The 17,968-nt window shown below is 48.0% G+C and overlaps 1 protein-coding gene, 1 long non-coding RNA gene and 1 pseudogene across 4 annotated transcripts in view; 2 read left to right on the top strand and 1 right to left on the bottom strand.

Moving 5' to 3' along the window:
- LOC139059268 (uncharacterized) overlaps positions 1 to 17,968 on the top strand; it is a 380,230-nt gene that overhangs the window by 33,404 nt on the left and 328,858 nt on the right. The window lies entirely within an intron of this gene.
- LOC139059266 (monocarboxylate transporter 13-like) overlaps positions 1 to 17,968 on the bottom strand; it is a 79,860-nt gene that overhangs the window by 15,254 nt on the left and 46,638 nt on the right. Inside the window, exon 1 of one of the 3 annotated variants that reach the window (XM_070537457.1) lies at positions 12,710 to 12,730. The exons of the other annotated variants lie outside the window; for them this stretch is intronic. The gene's annotated coding sequence lies outside the window, so the exon portion shown is untranslated. Of the gene's footprint in view, positions 1 to 12,709; positions 12,731 to 17,968 lie in introns of those variants that run through there. 3 annotated transcript variants of the gene reach the window in all.
- LOC139059755 (U2 spliceosomal RNA) lies at positions 5,080 to 5,260 on the top strand (annotated as a pseudogene).

Here is a 17,968-nt window from a genome sequence, read left to right as displayed (position 1 = left end):
ACAGGGGAAACGCTAAACCAAAGCGCTGTTGTTACTTTGTTGGTCAAAGGGGAAATAGTCATCTAACTGTATGTAGCAACGGATACCGCCCGACGTTTCTGCCCGCTGAGCCACGCATGGCCGCGGATTGTCTATGTTCGCGGGCACAGGCTTTCCACGCATCTCAGAGGGCACTCCCTTAATTGGCAGTCCCGCTGCTAGAGGGCGCAGCTTGTGTAGATGGAAGCGCGAGAGAGGAGCCTGGCTGCACTACACGCCGCATACGTGACGGGTTTCCGCTATTTGCACACTTGTATAGTCATCATCGTAGATGATTTCAGCCCAAATTTTAGTGCGCAGCTCTTAGGCGCCCGTTTCCGCGTTTACCGTCGGCGTCCCTCAGCGGCGTCCTTCGGCGTATTCCGATCCAACAAGTACAGCGAAGGATTAAAGAGCGAACGCGGAGCTCAGCAGGGGATGAAAGACGATGACGATGAGAGCTCGAGGAGGAGAGCGGAGGAAGAAGGTGCAGCAGAACCATGAGGCAGAAAGCGGAGGAGGAGGAGAGTATGGCGAAAGGCGTAAGAAGAAAAGCGTAGTGCGGCGCACGACGGGGTCTGCGGCGACGAATGCTACGAGATGGCGCCAGAGTAAAGCGCCGTCGTCTGTTCGCCGATGGCATGCAGCGAGCGCGTCCACCGATACCATATAGGAAACAAAGCGCTACATGAGCGGAGGTCTGTCTGCGGCGGTTGCTGTGAATCGCGCCCACGCGTCACACACGCGCTGCCTGCTGTCTCTCGCCATTGCCCGATCAGCGAGACAGTCGCGCCACACTTCGCTTGGTTTGTAATTTGCTGCGCGAGACAGATTGTCCGCGCCAGCCAATATATCGCTAAATGAAAACACGCATGGAGCTGCGCTCAAATTTTGCATTAGGAAGTGTTGTAATCGTCTGTAAATATTTGTTCCTGAATACATGCTCACTCACTAACTTCTAAAACAACTTTGACGAGAACACTGATAGCTCGAACCTATTTCTTTTCGCCCAAACCACTCCAAAGATATAACCATATTGCGAGAAAGTCCCGAGCGTTCATAAAATTGCTCAGCGAAAGTACGTTGTCCTGAAATTGGTGCTTCTCACGGTGTCTTGCTCCGCCGCGCAACTTGTCGAGCCTGCCGCGGACGCAAGCCGTCGTGCCCGCTCCTTCAGTGGTGCGCTGTCGCGCTCACAGGTGAGGTGCAAAGGGTTTCGGTTCTGTTTCTGTTGGTAAACCCAATAATTAAAGTGAATTTTTGCCCCATAGACGTGATTTCTTTTTTGCTTGGTTCCCATGTGGAAGCGCGCCACGCGGAGTTATTTACTGAGCGCAACTACTCCGCCATTTTACGCACAGCTAAACTGGATTAACTGAAGGGGTTGGAAACAGTAGGACTCCAGCTACTCCATCTCACTTCTATGCAAAAAAAAGAAATAACTAACTTTAAATTAAATAAGAATCGAAAATAAAAGGAACACTAGCATGCACAGACACTCACGCATCCAAGAGTGAAAGAACAATAATGATCACTCTCCGTAATCGAGAGTAGATGTAAGCATTAAATGGCTACCGGCAAAGCAGATTGGTTGGAGTAATTACGACGATTACTCACAACCATATCCTAGCCATCCCAACCATCTAACAAGCATCCGCGGCGCGCCGGACGCTGCCCGCCTGATCACCAGCGAAGCGCCATCTCTCGAATGTGGCGGTGCAAAACCCACGCCGCAGAACTCACGGGCCACTGGCGTTGAAAAAAGCACAGGAAACCCTGTCTCAGTGCCAAAAGATGACAGTCAAGTGTATGGTGCACTCTATCTGCCTTCTTGTTTTGTTTTTTTCGAGGAATGCATTGAAATGCCTCTCCCTCTTTTTCATCACCGTCATTGTCATTGTAGTAACTGTTGTTTTGAATTGTAACAGTGGCTTTAGTTATGAGTTGGGAGACCACCATAGTTCTGAAGGCGCAGTTACGGCCCAGCCGCTCGCATTCTTAACCAGGACATAGAAGAAAACCTCTGCACTCTAGCTTCATATGGACGCCAGAAAAAAAATACTTAGAGGCCAGCAGAAAAGACAAGTTTCACAGAGCATGTTGGCTATGGGTTTGAGGAAGGCCGCGTGCGAGCGACACCTGTGCGCGGGTTCTCGTACTATGCGCGCCCGGGCTGTTCACGCGCCGTATCTCTCCTCGGGCACCGGGAATCGGGGGCGCTCTTGTTTATTACGTCGGTTGATGGGTTCAGAGAATGGCTTCTCGAACGCGCTTGCCACCAGCAGCCCGTGTTGACACACAGCTTGCGGACTCCCGTTTCTCAAAGTGCCCCGCGGTATCTAGAAAGGCTGCTCTAAATATAGCCGCACGTGCTGCTCTCGCGGGACGCCTTAGTTCTGCTAATCACTGACAGAAACCTCAAATATACAAACAAAAAAAGGGCATTTTCTTCGTTATCTATACAGACAGTGATAGGCAGGGCAAGAAGCTCCTTGGAAATGCATGTAGTACGGTCAACAAGATTAGCAAGCGGTTCACCTGTGCAGGTGTTCACCGAGTTTTTGACGACAATGTGGCAATCGCCCGTTGCGAGAATGATAAAATGTCTTCGCGACACCCAATTCTACTGCAAAGAGCAGTGTCCTGATTGACAAGGAAGGCAAGCAGACGACGGAAAATGATTGCTTAGGAGACGTAGCTGAAGAAGGAAAAGGGGAACGTGGCGCATAGAAGTGAACAGAGGCAACAACAGGGATAACTTATGATGGTAAGCTATACCGGCAGCAGTAAATCGAATGAAGTGCTAGTATAGGAGAACGTGCAATGGCATTGTTGCGCCAGTTTAGAGATAAAAGCGCAGGAATGCGTAGAGCTACGTTGCTGACGATTTATGAACTTTACGTCCGCCACATTCTCGAATTTGGCTGTGTTCTTTTTTCAGGATGCGCAGCATACAAGCTAAGACCTTTAATACTACTGGAAAGGCAAGCGCTGCGTCTATGCCTTGGGCTGCCATGTTTTGTGGCTGACCATGTAAAATAGAAGTAACGGTGGCGATATGCTGTGTTTAATAGCCCTCTCTTCTGTCACGGTTTATGTATTCTCTGTTTGTTGGTTTACGAGGTAATTAAGTTTGTTTTGATGCAACTCCTCGCGTCCGACTGTTCATTATGCCGAGTGGGCTCGACAGGTCGTGCTTAGCGTGACAAGCAGTAATCATCCCAAGCTATTTGCTAAAAATTTGCAGAACATTGGAACTTTCTCAATAACGTAGGTACCGTGGCCACATGTATCGCGAGCTGAGAAAGCGGCAAGCGCATCGCTGCAGTTCCTGAAGTCGACGGACCTTAGTGAGCGACTGGAGTTTCGATGTGCACCTCAGGATAGATGAAGCAACACCTAAGCATTCTCTCTCCTTTCTTTCTTTTCATCCTTTAACCCCTTCCCTCTGTGCAGGGTAGCAAACCGAACGTGCGACTGGTTCGACTTCCCTGGTGTTCTTTCTCTTTTGAAAAGAGGCGCCAGGAACGGGATGTTAAATCATGGTGCAATCATTTAGGCTGTCGGGGTTGTCATTACACTTAACCATGCATGGAACGGTTCGCTCACCACAAGTCACGCGTAAAGCCTATTCGCCTGCGAAGAACCGGAGGCATCTAAGGAGCTTTACATAGGTACCTCTCGACTAATGTGGCGATTCAAGTGTCTACGGGTTCGTTACAGCTTACTGAAGCACGCATAGTACAGCTCGACCATTATTATGTATGCATGGAGGTCGTAAAGTAGCCTTAATGCGGACACAATCGTGAAATCATGAACCTATATAGTTGTTCACAGTCGCAGTATTCTAGACCCAGGAGCAGCCTTACGTAAATACTTGAGAGGTCTTCAGCGCAGGCGGAACGAGTCCGAAAAGATATTAAGGAGGAAAGCCTGACATGACTCGTTGCAATGGCTCATACCTGAAAAAAAAAAAACAGCGCCTGGTCCAGTGATACAAAAAAGTAGACGAGTAAGTAAGTGAGTGAGTGAGTGAGTGAGTGAGTGAGTGAGTGAGTGAGTGAGTGAGTGAGTGAGTGAGTGAGTGAGTGAGTGAGTGAGTGAGTGAGTGAGTGAGTGAGTGAGTGAGTGAGTGAGTGAGTGAGGGAGGGAGTGAGTGAGTGAGTGAGTGAAGAAACTTTGTTATGGATGCCTGCAGAACGGTTAGCCTTCCCCTGTTAGGGAGGCGTCACCGTGACGCGGTCATAACGTCTTCGCGGCGTGTGGCGCCTCTATTTCGGCCGCGGGCGCACTACTTCCTTTGGTCGACCGCGCCTGCCTCTCTTTTGGGGTGGCAGGTGCAAAAAATATCATCGGCAACGGCTCATACTAGAAAAAAAAAATCTGGAATGGCTCATACCCCCCTAAGCAAGCAAAAATGCAATGGCTGAATATGAATGAAAACGCTAAAGAGAAAAATTCAGCGTCATGCCGCTCTGTGAAGGTAGATGACCAGCGAAGCTGTGTATGTGGGCTCCTCAATGGCGAACTGTCCACTGCCGGGCGTGAAACGCCGTATGCACATGAATCAAAGGCGAGGAGCGACTAGTCGCTCGTCCACAATGTTGTGCCTCGAAAGATGATGAGGCATCAGGGGGTACACATACCCGCAAAACGCGGCACACCTTTTCTTAACGAATCCCGGCACGTAGAAACGCACCTCACCGCACTCCGAGGGCACACACTGTTTCACCGTAGCCAAGGCGATCGTGCGTTGGTCGACGTCCCGCAATGCAGTAATGGTTGTGAGGTCCCTCGAAAACCACAAGCGGTCACACACAGCACAGGCCACACAGAATTGGCTTCCCCACAAAGTCCCTATGAAACCTGGCCGTTGCTCCGGCAAAACGTTCCAAGTTTGCGGGATCGGGCCCACATGGACGGTTTGCATTTTTTTTTTTTTTTGCCTGGCGGGACTGGCAGCGCGCTTATGGGACCGCCACCACGGGAGAACGGAAGGAAACGGAAGGAGATGCGCAAGCGCTTGGAACGCCGACAGAGAGAGGGCGGTGCAACGTAGATATGGCCGACCGGGTCAAAGTGTAGCATCTTTTTTCATCAGCTTAATATCTGATACGGGCTGTATTTGGACCTGTGATAGTTAAACTTATATTTGAAAGTTGGTGGAGTGCTTTAAAGCTTGCTTAACCTCCGCCGGGGGTCTGCGCGGTATTGCACTGTCTTCGGGATCGACCCACATAGGGGGAGAGATTCTCGATCTACGCCACTCTTGCCCACGGACACATTTTTCATCAGAACCTAGCCATATACAGCTTCGCTGTAAAAAGAACGAAGAAAGAATCAACATCAGGAGTGGCTCATACTCCCTTAAGAAAGCAGATGCAATGGCCGAAGGAACCAAACAAAGAACGAAAGAAAGAACGAACGAATGAAAGAACAAAGAAAGAGATAACAAAGAAAGAAAGAAGGAATTAAAGAAAGAAAGAGAAGAAATAACTTTTGGGCAGTTGATTAGGTGCTCACATGTGCCGTTATGGAGATCGACCTAAAGCGCAATACGTTTACTTCCCACTGCAGTTCGTTATGTCTTGCAAGAAGTCTGATTCTACCGATCAGATAACTTAATGCATTCCCACGTGTGCAGCAGGTTTTCGCGTTCACGTATTACAGGGGTATAACATGCTGCCGATATTTATCCGGACAGTCCAGGCATAACTAAATCTAAACAGGCATGACCAGCCGCAACAACCATCACGCGTAAACGGTTGCCAATGAAATCAAACACTAGTATCTTGCGGTGCCTCTCTGCTGCTGCCGCGATGGCGCATGGCAGCACGACAACGCAAGCATGTTGGCGCCTTCACGCGCCGCCATCCACAGACACTCTAAATTTTCGTTTACAGAAGTGGCGTGTCTGTTCTCATTGCGGTTTTGCAACATTGCAAATGTGGTGCTTCGGTTCTCAAGAGCACCGGCTTCTGGGCGAGTTGGTTGCGCATAGTAGATCACGCGGTCAAGCGCGCACAAACAAGGACAGAGTGAGGAGCAGACAACACAAGTGTTTACTTCCGTAGACCGAAGATTTACAAAATTGCATTGTATGAACACTTCCCTTCATGACGTCACAAGACCGAAATGCCCACATCAGGTGGCCAGGCTCAGAAACTGAGTTCCCTTGGACGACAGAAAAGCAGAAGGTGCGCTGACACACGACACACCCGCCTTTCTAATGTAATCCGCTTCAATTACTTCCCTAACATCCTGGTTCTTATTTTTGGCTACTTTCTTACACGTGTTGAACGTGGGTTTGCACGGTGTTACGTTTCGCCTACGACGCGCGATATGGCCGGCGCGGATGCAACGGACGTTGGGGCTTCGTTCAAAGCGGCGGACATTTTGGCCCGTTCGGAGCGGCCGCGACGCATCCCCGCCGAGCGCGTCCCGGCATGTTCAGTGCCACGTGTCTTTGTGTGTGCGTGTGTGTGTGTGTGCCCACGCTTGTCAAAGCGCGGCAGCCGGGGAGAGGAGCTCCCCCAGTGTGAAGCGAGGAGGTCTGACCGGCGCCGGCCCGGCTGATGCGTCACCTCCTTGTCCCAACGTGTCTCTCAGTCCGTCCGTAGCTCGCTGTCACGTGGTGTCATCTCGTGACCTTCCTTCTTGCCCGCGACGCCAAGAGTATAAGAGCAGCTGCCCCCGGACGCCAGGAGAGAGGCTCCGATTTCTTCTGTTGAGTAACGTGCTCTCCCGTCTCTCTACTTCGGTCGACCTGACCGCCCGCTCTTTGCGATGCTAGAATAAACAAGTTGTTCTGTTAGCAGTCGCCTCATGCTTTGCTAGGACCTTCGGATGCTTCCAGTGTGCCCCAGGCCGCCAGGCCAACGCTACCCTTGGGGCTTGCGACCCATTTGCAACAACGGGCGCCAACGGTCCGGTTGCAACAACGGGTGTCAGCACTGAGGATCCAACAGCCGGTGCCATCGGTGCGGTTCAAATAACGGCTTCTTATTCTTAATTCCACAGTCATGACAATGCACAGGAAGATTCCCATCGCGATAGGTCCCCACCTTTCTGCCGTTTTATGGAAGTATTTCATTCAGACACCGTCTAGTCTGACTGGTATAGCTGGGACCACACGATAAGGGAACTTCATATACCACGCCAGACAGACATAGTACAAAAGGATCACGATGTTTGACAGCGCACGGCTCTTTCCTTTCCTGGAAAGGATAAGTCATTTCGAAAAGTTTCCCGAGCTTCTCAAGGGCGGATAGCACTGCTCTGACTTTGCTACGATTTCCTCTCTTTTTTAGGCGGTGTTACGTGACTGCGTTTCTCACATATTCGCGTGAACAAAACTTCCTCTAGACACCTGGAAAATATTGGAAAGATTTATTGGGCCTATAGTTACGAAAACTATTACTGTAACCTGGTCTCTGGACAACAGTTGCTCTAACCATTTGCGCACTTTTTAATGACACCTGTCATCAAACAAACGTTAAATACGTATTCTAAGATCGTATTTATAATATAAGCAACATGTTTAATGGGAAGCACCTGTAAAGCATTAACATCCATTTATTTACTATTCTTCAATGTCAACAAAGAACTTTAAATTGCATTCATGTCTGTCGGCAATAAGAGAGTGCAATTTCTGTTTTAAGAGCTGAGGTATTCTACAGAAGACGGTTTATAAGCTCTAATAGCCAGAGAGATAAGTCATTGAGGGAATTGGCCATATTTGTTTCGTCAAGCATTTCCGTGTTTGCCGGAAGTTTTATATCTTGAGTGGCTGGCGACGAGTGAGGTTAAAGCACAATTCATTCGCTTCCGCACGTGATCACTTCTTCTCGAAGTGCTAGCATTAAATAGCTTATGCACATAATCTTTTCTTTTTTCTTGCTCGGCAAAAGGAGGCGGTAGCGTTATTTCTGCAGGTTATTAAATTCGAAAGATCGTCGGGCCACGTACTGTCCAGAAGGCACCGATTGAGGGCATTTTGCTGGTTTGTCATTTTCAGGCGCCTCTCCTTCTCTAGGCAATAGTTATAACTCAGATTGTTCATAAAAGCGAAACAAAATTCATTTAGATCAGTCCAGTGGTCTTCCAAGGAGTGAATTTATGTGTTTTATGTGCATACGTCTATTAAGTACGCACGCGTATAGAAGCATCTAAATATTCAGCTTAAGTACGCGCACCTTCCCGAAAGAATAGAGTGCTGACGTTGAAAGATATTTAGTGAGCTGTCTTGTGAAAGACAGCGAAAGAATAGCACGCGCGCGAAAAGCAGTAGTTCGCTCCCAGGAGTCAGGGCTGCGTTATTGTGGAATGCCACCGGTGAAAGTTACTCGACGCGGCGTCACTATCAACGGCTTGGGTCAATAGCCGTTGTGAGTACCTCGCTCAGGGAAGCGATTTCTCAAGGCAACCACTCTGGGCCTCTTAGCCTTGCTGGCTTGCGATATCTGGCATATCCAACATGTGTTCGACACATGCCGGAGGACAAACAAACACGAGGCCCCCCTCAGATGCCCGTTCGTATCCGCGTGCTTGCGTTTGATACCGGCAGTGAAAAGACAAAGGCAGGCGTGTAGGTGGACGTTGTACCAGATGACGTAGTCACCCAGTTCGTACAAATGCTTAGTTAATTTGCCTGAGCAGTTAAAGATTGCGCACCTAGACAACACCTCTATGCATGTGGAGCAGTTCAACCTCCGTTAAACCCAAATTGGTGCCGTGCAACAAGGAGCAGGGCTGAACGCTTCAAACGCGATGCTCGCAGTGCGTGGCTACCGGTGGGCGCTGGGGACACCGAGCGTTGCGCTGCTGAGCTTGAGGTCCGGGGTTCGATCCTGGCCGGGGTGTCCGTATTACGAGTGGGGTGGAATGTAAGAACGCTCGTGTACCGTGCAATGGGTGCACGTTAAAGAACCCCAAGTGGTCAAAATTATTCCGGAGCCACCCACAACGGCGTGTCTCACAAACAGATTGTGGTTTTGGCAGGTGAAGGTCCAGAGTATATATTTTTTTTCTGGGAGCGGGAGGGGGGCGCTCAGCTGATGCATTGTGGTATATGCGATGAAAATAAGAGCCCATCTGACGTATTGTGACTGCATTTCGTTAACTGCCATTAGTTCTGAAATAAAAATTGACGCGTTGTGTGAGACTTAGTGTTTCGGGTTATCACCTACGACCAAAAAAAAATGTTGCACTTTTTAAATGCAAATAGATGCGGAAATCCAGGTTAAAAAGTGAAGACGAAGAACCTATATATAACATTAAGCCTGTATCCATCTTCTCAAGAACACAAAGGGCACTTTTATCTGAACGAACTGGAGAAATTGACTCATTATCGACTCGGGAGAAATTGCTGGTGAGAGCATGTGTCCTTGCAATTCGGTCGAGCCTCCGCTTTCTTCAGAACTGCAACAGACCGGTTGACAATACGAACTGACTTGAAAAGGTATTGCCACTAGGATTTCATTGGCGTGGGAAGAGGCTAACGTCGTAGCTCATTTCAGGTGGCCAGACGCAGTACAAGACGAATGAAAAAAGTAACAAAGTTTTAATAAACGAACCAACAAAAAAAATAATTTCTTAACCCGCTGTGGTGGCTTAGTGGCTATGGCATTGCGCTACTAAACCTGAAAGCGCAGGATCGAATCTCGGTGGCGGAGGCCGCACTCCGATGCGGACGATATGCAAACGCCTTTAACCTGCATTGGGTGCACGTTAAAGAAACCCAGGTGGTCGAAATTAATCTGGTGTCCCTCACTACGGCGTGCCTCATAATCCAGTCGTGGATTTTTGCACATAAGATCCCAGAATTTATTTTTTAATAATTAGAAAACGTCAGTCAGCAGCACTATGAACGGTCGCGGCATCTATACGTCTTGAATATTTGGTAGCCGACTCAGCACAATTTTTAATCTATTTCAGCAGTGCGCTATGTTGGGCGCGTTGGTGCATAATCATTAGAGGTACTGTTGCGCAAAGTAGACGCCAGAAAAAGAAATGGGGACAGAAAGAGCGCCAACTTGCAACTAAATTTATTTCAGGGGGCAACACCTAATATAGAAGCGCGGCACGTGCAAACGACCTATCGCAGAGCAAAATGAAAAAAAAACAACTGAAATTCGCACTCATGAAGAGAGACGGAAGCAACAGCGATGCAAGAATCCCTTTTTCTTTGTTGTCTGTGTAATTGGCTGCCTGTAACTCTCGGGTGACCGCATACCGGCTTCCTCCTATCACGCGCTGTCTCCCCAAACTGTGGCACGCAAGCACGCTGTCGCACGAGGCACATCGGATAAGCAGGTGTGACCTTGTGCCGATAAGTGTCACAATATACTCCTCATCTGGGGCCGATATCCAGGACCAGGAAGTACAGTTGCACAGATGCTCAAATATTTTGCAAATGCTAAGATATTGGAACTCTGCAGCTTTTTTTTTTTCAGCAAGTAAGGTTGTTCGTATAAGTAGCAACAGTGTTAATGCGTTGGATTAGGCAACGTCAATTTGAGAGCCAGCCTGCAATGACGCTTTTATTCACGCCTGCATTGCACAGCGCTCTTGTTACTCTCTTGTTTTTCTGTAAAAACTACAACGTCAGCAAAAAAAAAAAGAAAGCGAGAGAAAGAGAATGCAGAGATTCTTTGGCATGAGTGCGATTCAGAATGCTATGGGCACGTGTCCAAAATTTGCTGTCAATATCATTTTGGTGTAGATCCTGGCTGTGTTAAATGTAGCCTTCCTCATGTCATCCGACAACACGGAAAGAGTTTAGTGTTTGATGAACAAGTCTATCACTGATGACATCAGGCACAACATGCCTAGAGAGGCTAAACTAAAGCTGAATGTCCCTGAGGAATTTGCTCTTTGGATAACGATCAACACGTACGCGAATTCATTGCTGCAGCACCTACATTAAAAGGCCTGCGTACATTCATTTGGCGCTACTTCCTAATTTACTTCCTACACATGGTTTGCGGTAACTCCACCGAATAAACTAATGGGGAGGAAAATGTTTATCACCCTATTCTTGTTTTCAGATTTCCCGTTAGTTTCTATAACTGCCCCTCGACACTGCTTTCAAAGGCATACCTAGCTCTACAACAGCGTTTCAAGAATAACAAATGAGTCTAATGCACAGCGTGTGTTCTGAACCTCAGCAGTTCTTGAACTTTCCCCAGTAGCATTTCTTTGTGTTGTGGCTGCGTCATTGCTCAAAAACTTCAAGAAATATGGAATGCGAGCTGATACTCGCATTAGAGGTGAGGCTAGTCAGTAAGTGAGTTGAGATGTAGGTGCTGCCGTGTGTCCACCGCATGTTGCACAAACTAAAAAGGCCGGTGGCTGAATGAGATGTGCCTGTGGTGTACGGTCCACCTTCCCAACATTGCTTATGCGTGAGAATCAGTTGAGGTAATTGCACAAAACTATAGTGCACAACGAAAAACTCTAAGCTGTTTCTGCCTTGTACCGTCGTTGTCGTTTACAACATCCGCGTGAGCTGTGACCGTGCGCATCCGGCATCCGCGAAAGGGCGTTGACTGAATGTGAGGCTAAGGGCCTATAACATCGGGCAACATGTCCAACCCGTTGCCCGACAACTATTTTGCTAAAGGCCCCGTCGCGCTACCCACTAGTGTTGGCAACAAGAAAATATTGCACTGTGTGACAACCTCGGCAACTAAAACGAGCGACAGCATTGGCCAGCACCTGCGGCGGCGTTAATTTGGCATACATTTTACACCTCGAACCCTGCGGCGCATGCTACAGTGACTCACTGAGATTTCAAGACAAAGACTTTGTCTTGAAAGCAGTTGCTGCCGAAGTAGAACGTCAGATGGCGCGCTTCCTACCCTCTTTCCGCCCTTGCGCACGCGAGGTTGCGCCGCGATCGTCAGCTCAGCCTCGCCCACCTTCACATACAGCATACACATACAGCATACGCACATACAGCATACGTCGCGCGGCGATGTTGGACTTTATGCGAAACAGCACGGCAACGGTGACGGCGACAGCCACAATGCGCCTGGAGTGGCCATATAATTGTAATCAGAATAACAAGTGAAAGAGCCGGGAAATGCTTCTGCCAGTTATATTTACATTTTACAGCCATAGACCTATTTATCAATCACACGTGGGGGCCCGAAAATTATTTGAATTCGCGTCTATTTCTTGCAAGTATACAACATCTCGAGAAAAAGAAACAAAAGCAAATGAGTGCCTCACAGAGGTCCCGGATCCCGCCCAGTAGCAGCAATACAGCACACATAAAATATGCATATTTGCGACGAATTTAATAATTAAACAAAAAATTGTATTTGGTGTCTAAGTCTACAGCATAGATGCATCGCTAGATTAGGTAATAGTATTGTCAAGGTTATACGCAAAAAATACTATCAACTTAAATTACTTGCAATATTCACAACAAAAGAACGCAGATGTGGGCGACCTTGGAGAATTACAACGCCATTTCTAGCTAAGATGTTTCTTTCCAACAGCTCGCAGACCTTAAAAAGTTGCCCTTATATACAGGGTGTCCCACATAACTTGAGCCAAGAATTGAAAAGTGAAAAGCGCGTCGGAAGCGGATTGAACCGAATGCATACCATTCGCAATAGCCTATAGTAACTCAGACAATTTATTATTTTCCCCATAACTCACGAATGAACTTTAATTACTCAACTTTTTAATTATTCGCTGAGGACACCAAGTATGATAGGCAGGTTTGTAGAGCACCTTCAGAAATCACCGGTCGAGTTGTTTCCGTTACGATACGTCTCACGCAGTCCTTTTTTCCAGTTGGCAAAGAAAGCCCGCGAAATATGAAAAGAAAATAACACCTGACGGAGCGTTTGCGCAGTCGTATTGTGCTGCTCTCAAGCGTGCGTTCGGTGAACGAGGTCGACTGCATCGTGACTGGCGACGAGGAAGCGGCGGGGAGTTATCTGATCGGCAGCGCTGGGCCCACAGCATGCATTTTCGCCGTCATCCGAAACTCCTCTGGTAGTTGTCCAAGTATGCGTAAGCATTCTGCCATTTGCTCATCTCCACGCCGGCCGGTGTCATTATCATTGTGATGAAACTTGATCCAACCAGTATAAACCCTTAACTCTTATCGGTCGTTATCAGTCTTATCGGACTAGATTCGACTCTTACCAAGCCTTATCGGTTGTTATAAACATCATCGTACTTGATCCGAGCCTTATAAACTCTTACCGGTCGGTATCAACCTTATCGCAATCTATCCTATCGTTATCAACACTTATCTGTCTTTATCAACCTTATCAGATATGACTCAACCTTTATCAACCCTTATCGCTACTTATGAACTTTACCAGAATTGCTCCGACCAGTATAAGCCTTTATCGCTCTTTAGCACTCCTTCACCTTCCTCCTGGGAGACTGCGCTGACCAGCTCAGACCCGCAAGAGCAGCGACGGCTGATCCGGCGGGCACGCGGAGTGGCGCGGGCCAATGGGGCCCTGAACTAAGGGCTCCACCCTGCGAGGAAGTCGCCCAATCTGATGACAAATAAATGTTTTCTCTCTCTCTCTCTTTATCCATCCGCGTCGAACCCTTATCAACTGTAATAAGACCGATAAAAACACTCATCACTTCTCATCCTTATCAACTCATAGGTTGCTTATCTGTCTGCTACACGACGTGAAGTGCATGAATGAATGTTTTCGTGTGCATCATTTCAGAGGCAATTACGTCTCACGGCAAGTACCAACTAGTCGTATATTGTGTCGATGCATGTATGTGCCCATGCGTTATACGTTATCACAGTGAGAAGCTTCTTTTGTCATCTATGCGTGAGGTGCCAGTCCACACATTTCAAGATTTTCCCGCACATTACCAAAGCACGCTCTCCACTTCCTTCAAATTTAAATTCAGTGCATCATTTAGTTCTCTGAGGCCACCGGGAAAGCACTAATACAACCTCTTCGAGCGGTTAAACCAGACGACCTTTCGTAGTATACAACGTGTGTGTGACGTTAGCGCACGAGCCGCAAAATGTCCCGCAGCTCTAAGCTCTACAAGTACTGTGGTTGTAAGAGATTGTCACTCTGACAAGTCGGCAGCACTCGCGTGAAACATGTTGAAAGTCCCCAGGAGCGTTAAGCACCGAACACCTTGGTATTCTGTCCTCCACCGAATTTTACATTCTTTATCTAACTATTCTTTATCTATTTAACTATTTGACATTATTTATCAAACACAGATAGTTGCGTAATATCAATGCCACTTTAGCGCATTTTCTTTTTGGCACTGCCTTAGACGTAGTTTTTGACGGATCAGCTCACGTGCACACGAAATTATTGACACGTCACGTTGAAATGCTCCATCATTATTGGAAAGTTTGGAGTAGGCGCTACGGTGGAGCAATTGCCGGCAGCAACTGCAAGGCTAATCCCACTAGTAGCCTACAACCACTCAACTCAACTAGGTGCAAGCGAAGGAAGATAACGAGTAGTTTCACAGCATCGTTCAATTGTAAATTGGCACTCATGGTGTTCCGTGTTTCTGCTTTTCTGTGTCTTTTGCGCTGGTTTAATTAGGTCAGCGCAAACTTTTAGGCGACGCCACGTCAGACTGCGCACGAAACGAGCGTCACTTGCTGCAGCGGTCTTTCCAGTCATTCTGTCATAGAAAAAGCCGGGTTTCTATCATGACGCGTTGTACGAAAGTTCACGAAGAGGAAGCGATTTCTGATACAGAAGCAAAGGTGTAACGAATACAAAGCCGCCACGCAGTACGCTGCACTTACAGAGTGCCATTCAAACAGGCGGAGTACCTTGCAAGCAGACCCATAGCTTCCTTTTTGGAGGAAGTAATATCAGTCTGACTGTCCTATCTATAGCAGTTTACCCACCTGCCGGGCGTACGCGATTAATCGCATATAGTAATTCAGTGGAATTAGCTGCTCCTCGCAGAGCTGCAACAAATTAGGCGTTTTTCTTGCTGTGGTTATTTACATGCGCGTATACTCTCACGGTGCTTTGTTTTATTTTGTAGCTGTTTATTGTTTCTCGCGAGTGACACAATGAGATGGCTCATCGTTGTGAGTTCCAGTGAAGACAGTTACGCCGAATTCAGAATAAACCGACCAGCATGCGCCATGGCTGCACCACGAATGTTCACGGTACGCATCATTCGCTAACATTCCGAGGAAAACCCCCTGAAGGTATTACACACTGTGGCAATGATTGCCAACTTGACCCTCTGCCCAACAGCTCGCATCGCAAGCTCTCTATAGTATACGCGAGCATTCCACGCTCGGGAAGCGCTTGCGTCAGCTCTCTACCGCCATCCTCTAGGATCAAAAGAAGGCCAAGGTGCTTTTCAGGTGTGGTCCTTGTGCAGAAGTCACTTCCCGGTATCGCTTGGGGTAAGACAAGTGCGTGGAAGGTTCAGTGCTGCAGCCGAGGGCGCCATATCGCGCCACCGCTATTGGTCTTCCGCGCAGGCCACTATCTCGAGAGGGGGGGCTCTTGTCACCCCCTTTTGTCATCTCTCTATCTCGCGAGAGAAAGGCAAACTGCGAAACTCAGTAGCACACGGAAACACGCTCAACCACGTTCATTTCTCGCACTGTCAGCCACTTAAATGTAAGCCCTACTGTTTGCTTTGGATCTCGGCGCTAATGGACTAGCAGCCCAGTTTCTTTTCGCCGATGACTGCAGATAGCGCACAACGACGATCGTTATTGGCGCCTGCCTCATAGATAAGCTGGCAGTCCTCTCAAGATGCATGTGAGTGCTTCTTTGACATGGCCATCAATGATGACTCCGCTTCCAAGGAAATATCATGAACTCAACTCGCTGCTATTATTGCAGTTGCGTTCTTACGACACAATCTGCAAACCCAACTGGCTGCGTAATAAAGATAAGAGCTCTTGACGGCATTGCTCATTTGTACTAAACATTGGGCCTGTATGTAGTGCCCTAGCGTGCTAGAAGAAAGCACAGTGAGGCGAAGAGAACAACAGCAACAACAACAACAAAAACCCGCTACGTTGTAGTGCTTTGCGCTTCGTTTAAGAGACAATGTTTATGGGTCGACAAGTACAGATGAAGGTTATTTTGTTCTCACTATGTGTGACAGCGCTGCTTTAGGCCCATTCGTAGTGATCGTGCTGTGCTTAACCAAAAATGTGCGCACTTGCTAGCGGAGTTCAGCAAAGTTGAACAGATATCACGGTGAAGCTTCGCACATGACCTGGCAGATATAATTTAGAATGTCGCTGTCACTTAGGGATTTCGCAGTCATCGAAAAATCTTCGTTCACTCCGCATTCGATGCTCAACATGCTATAGGAAGCCACTTTGCGTTCCGAAAGTTTAATGGTAAAAATGTCGAATGCCTTCATCCCTGCAACCCCTGGCCTTGATTCACTCTTAAATACCAATATGCGGTACTACGAGTGCTTTCCTTGCGGCATCTATATGTGATAGCAGTCAGTCTGCGTACGTTCATTATACCTAAACGTTCCTACAGGACCTTAGAACTACACGCGCGCACACGCGCAGGCACCTTAGCAAAAAAGAGAAAGCAACATAATGCTTCGAAATCTGACGCAAATAGTACAGTACTTCTACATGAAAAGCATAAATGAGCTGTATGGTATGGTATGAAGGACTTGATTGGGTCCTGAAGGTTAACCCTAGGTTGACGCGGGCCACTCCCACGTTGGGACTGTCAGGCCGAGCCCTTCAGCCACATCGCGGACCTTCTGGACTGCCCGTAATCGGTGAGAGAGTGATTCACTGTGTAGCATTTTCCACACCATTCTTGTTCCTTGTCACAGTCTGTGAAGACCGCAGGGCTCTGCCAAAGCATGTGGGCTGTATATTCATGTCCTTCGTATATCAACTATGAAACATGTCTGAGCTGCTCTTCTCTTTCGTTAAATGACGTTGCCATTCCCTTTCAGATAAAGGACATAGAGATACGGTGTTCGATCACACATTCGATCCTGAAGCCTTGGTTGTTGCCAATATTAGGCATTATGTACGTCGCGTTCTAAAGTAGGATACTCCATTGACTTCTGTTGTTTCTTCAGCGTGCTGCCCTGTGAAATGACGGAATACGCAAATATAATGCAGTAAGTTTGACAACTTACCTCACTCACTGAAGAGTCACCCGAAGAGACGCCAGTTACTCCGCTGACACTGTATGCGCGCAACAGCGTGACGGCTTTGTGAGACTGCGGGCTGCGTCAAGCTGGTTGGACAAAGAGGTAAGCTTATAGCTAGGTCGTTTGCATCGAGTCCATTATGCGCTGAAGTGTTTTGCGAGGCCTCGTTGTTGAGGCATTTGCCCTTGTCCCACGCGGAGATCTCGTCTCCAAATCCTTGAGCCCAATTGGGCACTGACAGAAATTTCGCCGGGAGATATACGCGTATCGAGACGTTTTCTGTATCTGCAGCATACTAGCTTGCCGAGAGTGAACTCGGCGTGGTACTCGCACATTGAACTCGCAGTTGTGGTTGCCCCCCCCCCCCCCCGCAAGAGCAATCTGTAGGCATTTAGTATGTATGCGTGGTTTGGGTTACTCCACACACAGCTAGCCTTGCATGCTGCTGGATATTTCGCTCTTGGCCGTCCTTCATACCAAATGGACGACCAGAGCAGATTTCATTGCTACTGGCCTGCGAAAGCAGACTCCTCTAAAAGACGACGAACTAGTGACTTCTACTATTTTTAATGTGAATAGCATTGTTTGTCTAGTTCAGGCGCCTTGAACCCGTCCGTCCGTCCGTCCGTCCGTCTGTCCGTCCGTCCGTCCATCCATCCATCCATCCATCCATCCATCCATCCATCCATCCATCCATCCATCCATCCATCCATCCATCCATCCATCCATCCATCCATCCATCCATCCATCCATCCATCCATCCATTGTCGTCATTCCAGCTTTTGCTGTTACCATCGTGCCA

Source organism: Dermacentor albipictus, chromosome 4 (genome assembly GCF_038994185.2).
Source record: "Dermacentor albipictus isolate Rhodes 1998 colony chromosome 4, USDA_Dalb.pri_finalv2, whole genome shotgun sequence".
Classification (NCBI taxonomy): Eukaryota; Metazoa; Arthropoda; class Arachnida; order Ixodida; family Ixodidae; genus Dermacentor; species Dermacentor albipictus.
Note: the sequence above shows the minus strand (reverse complement) of the source record. Positions and strands in the feature narration are given on the sequence as shown.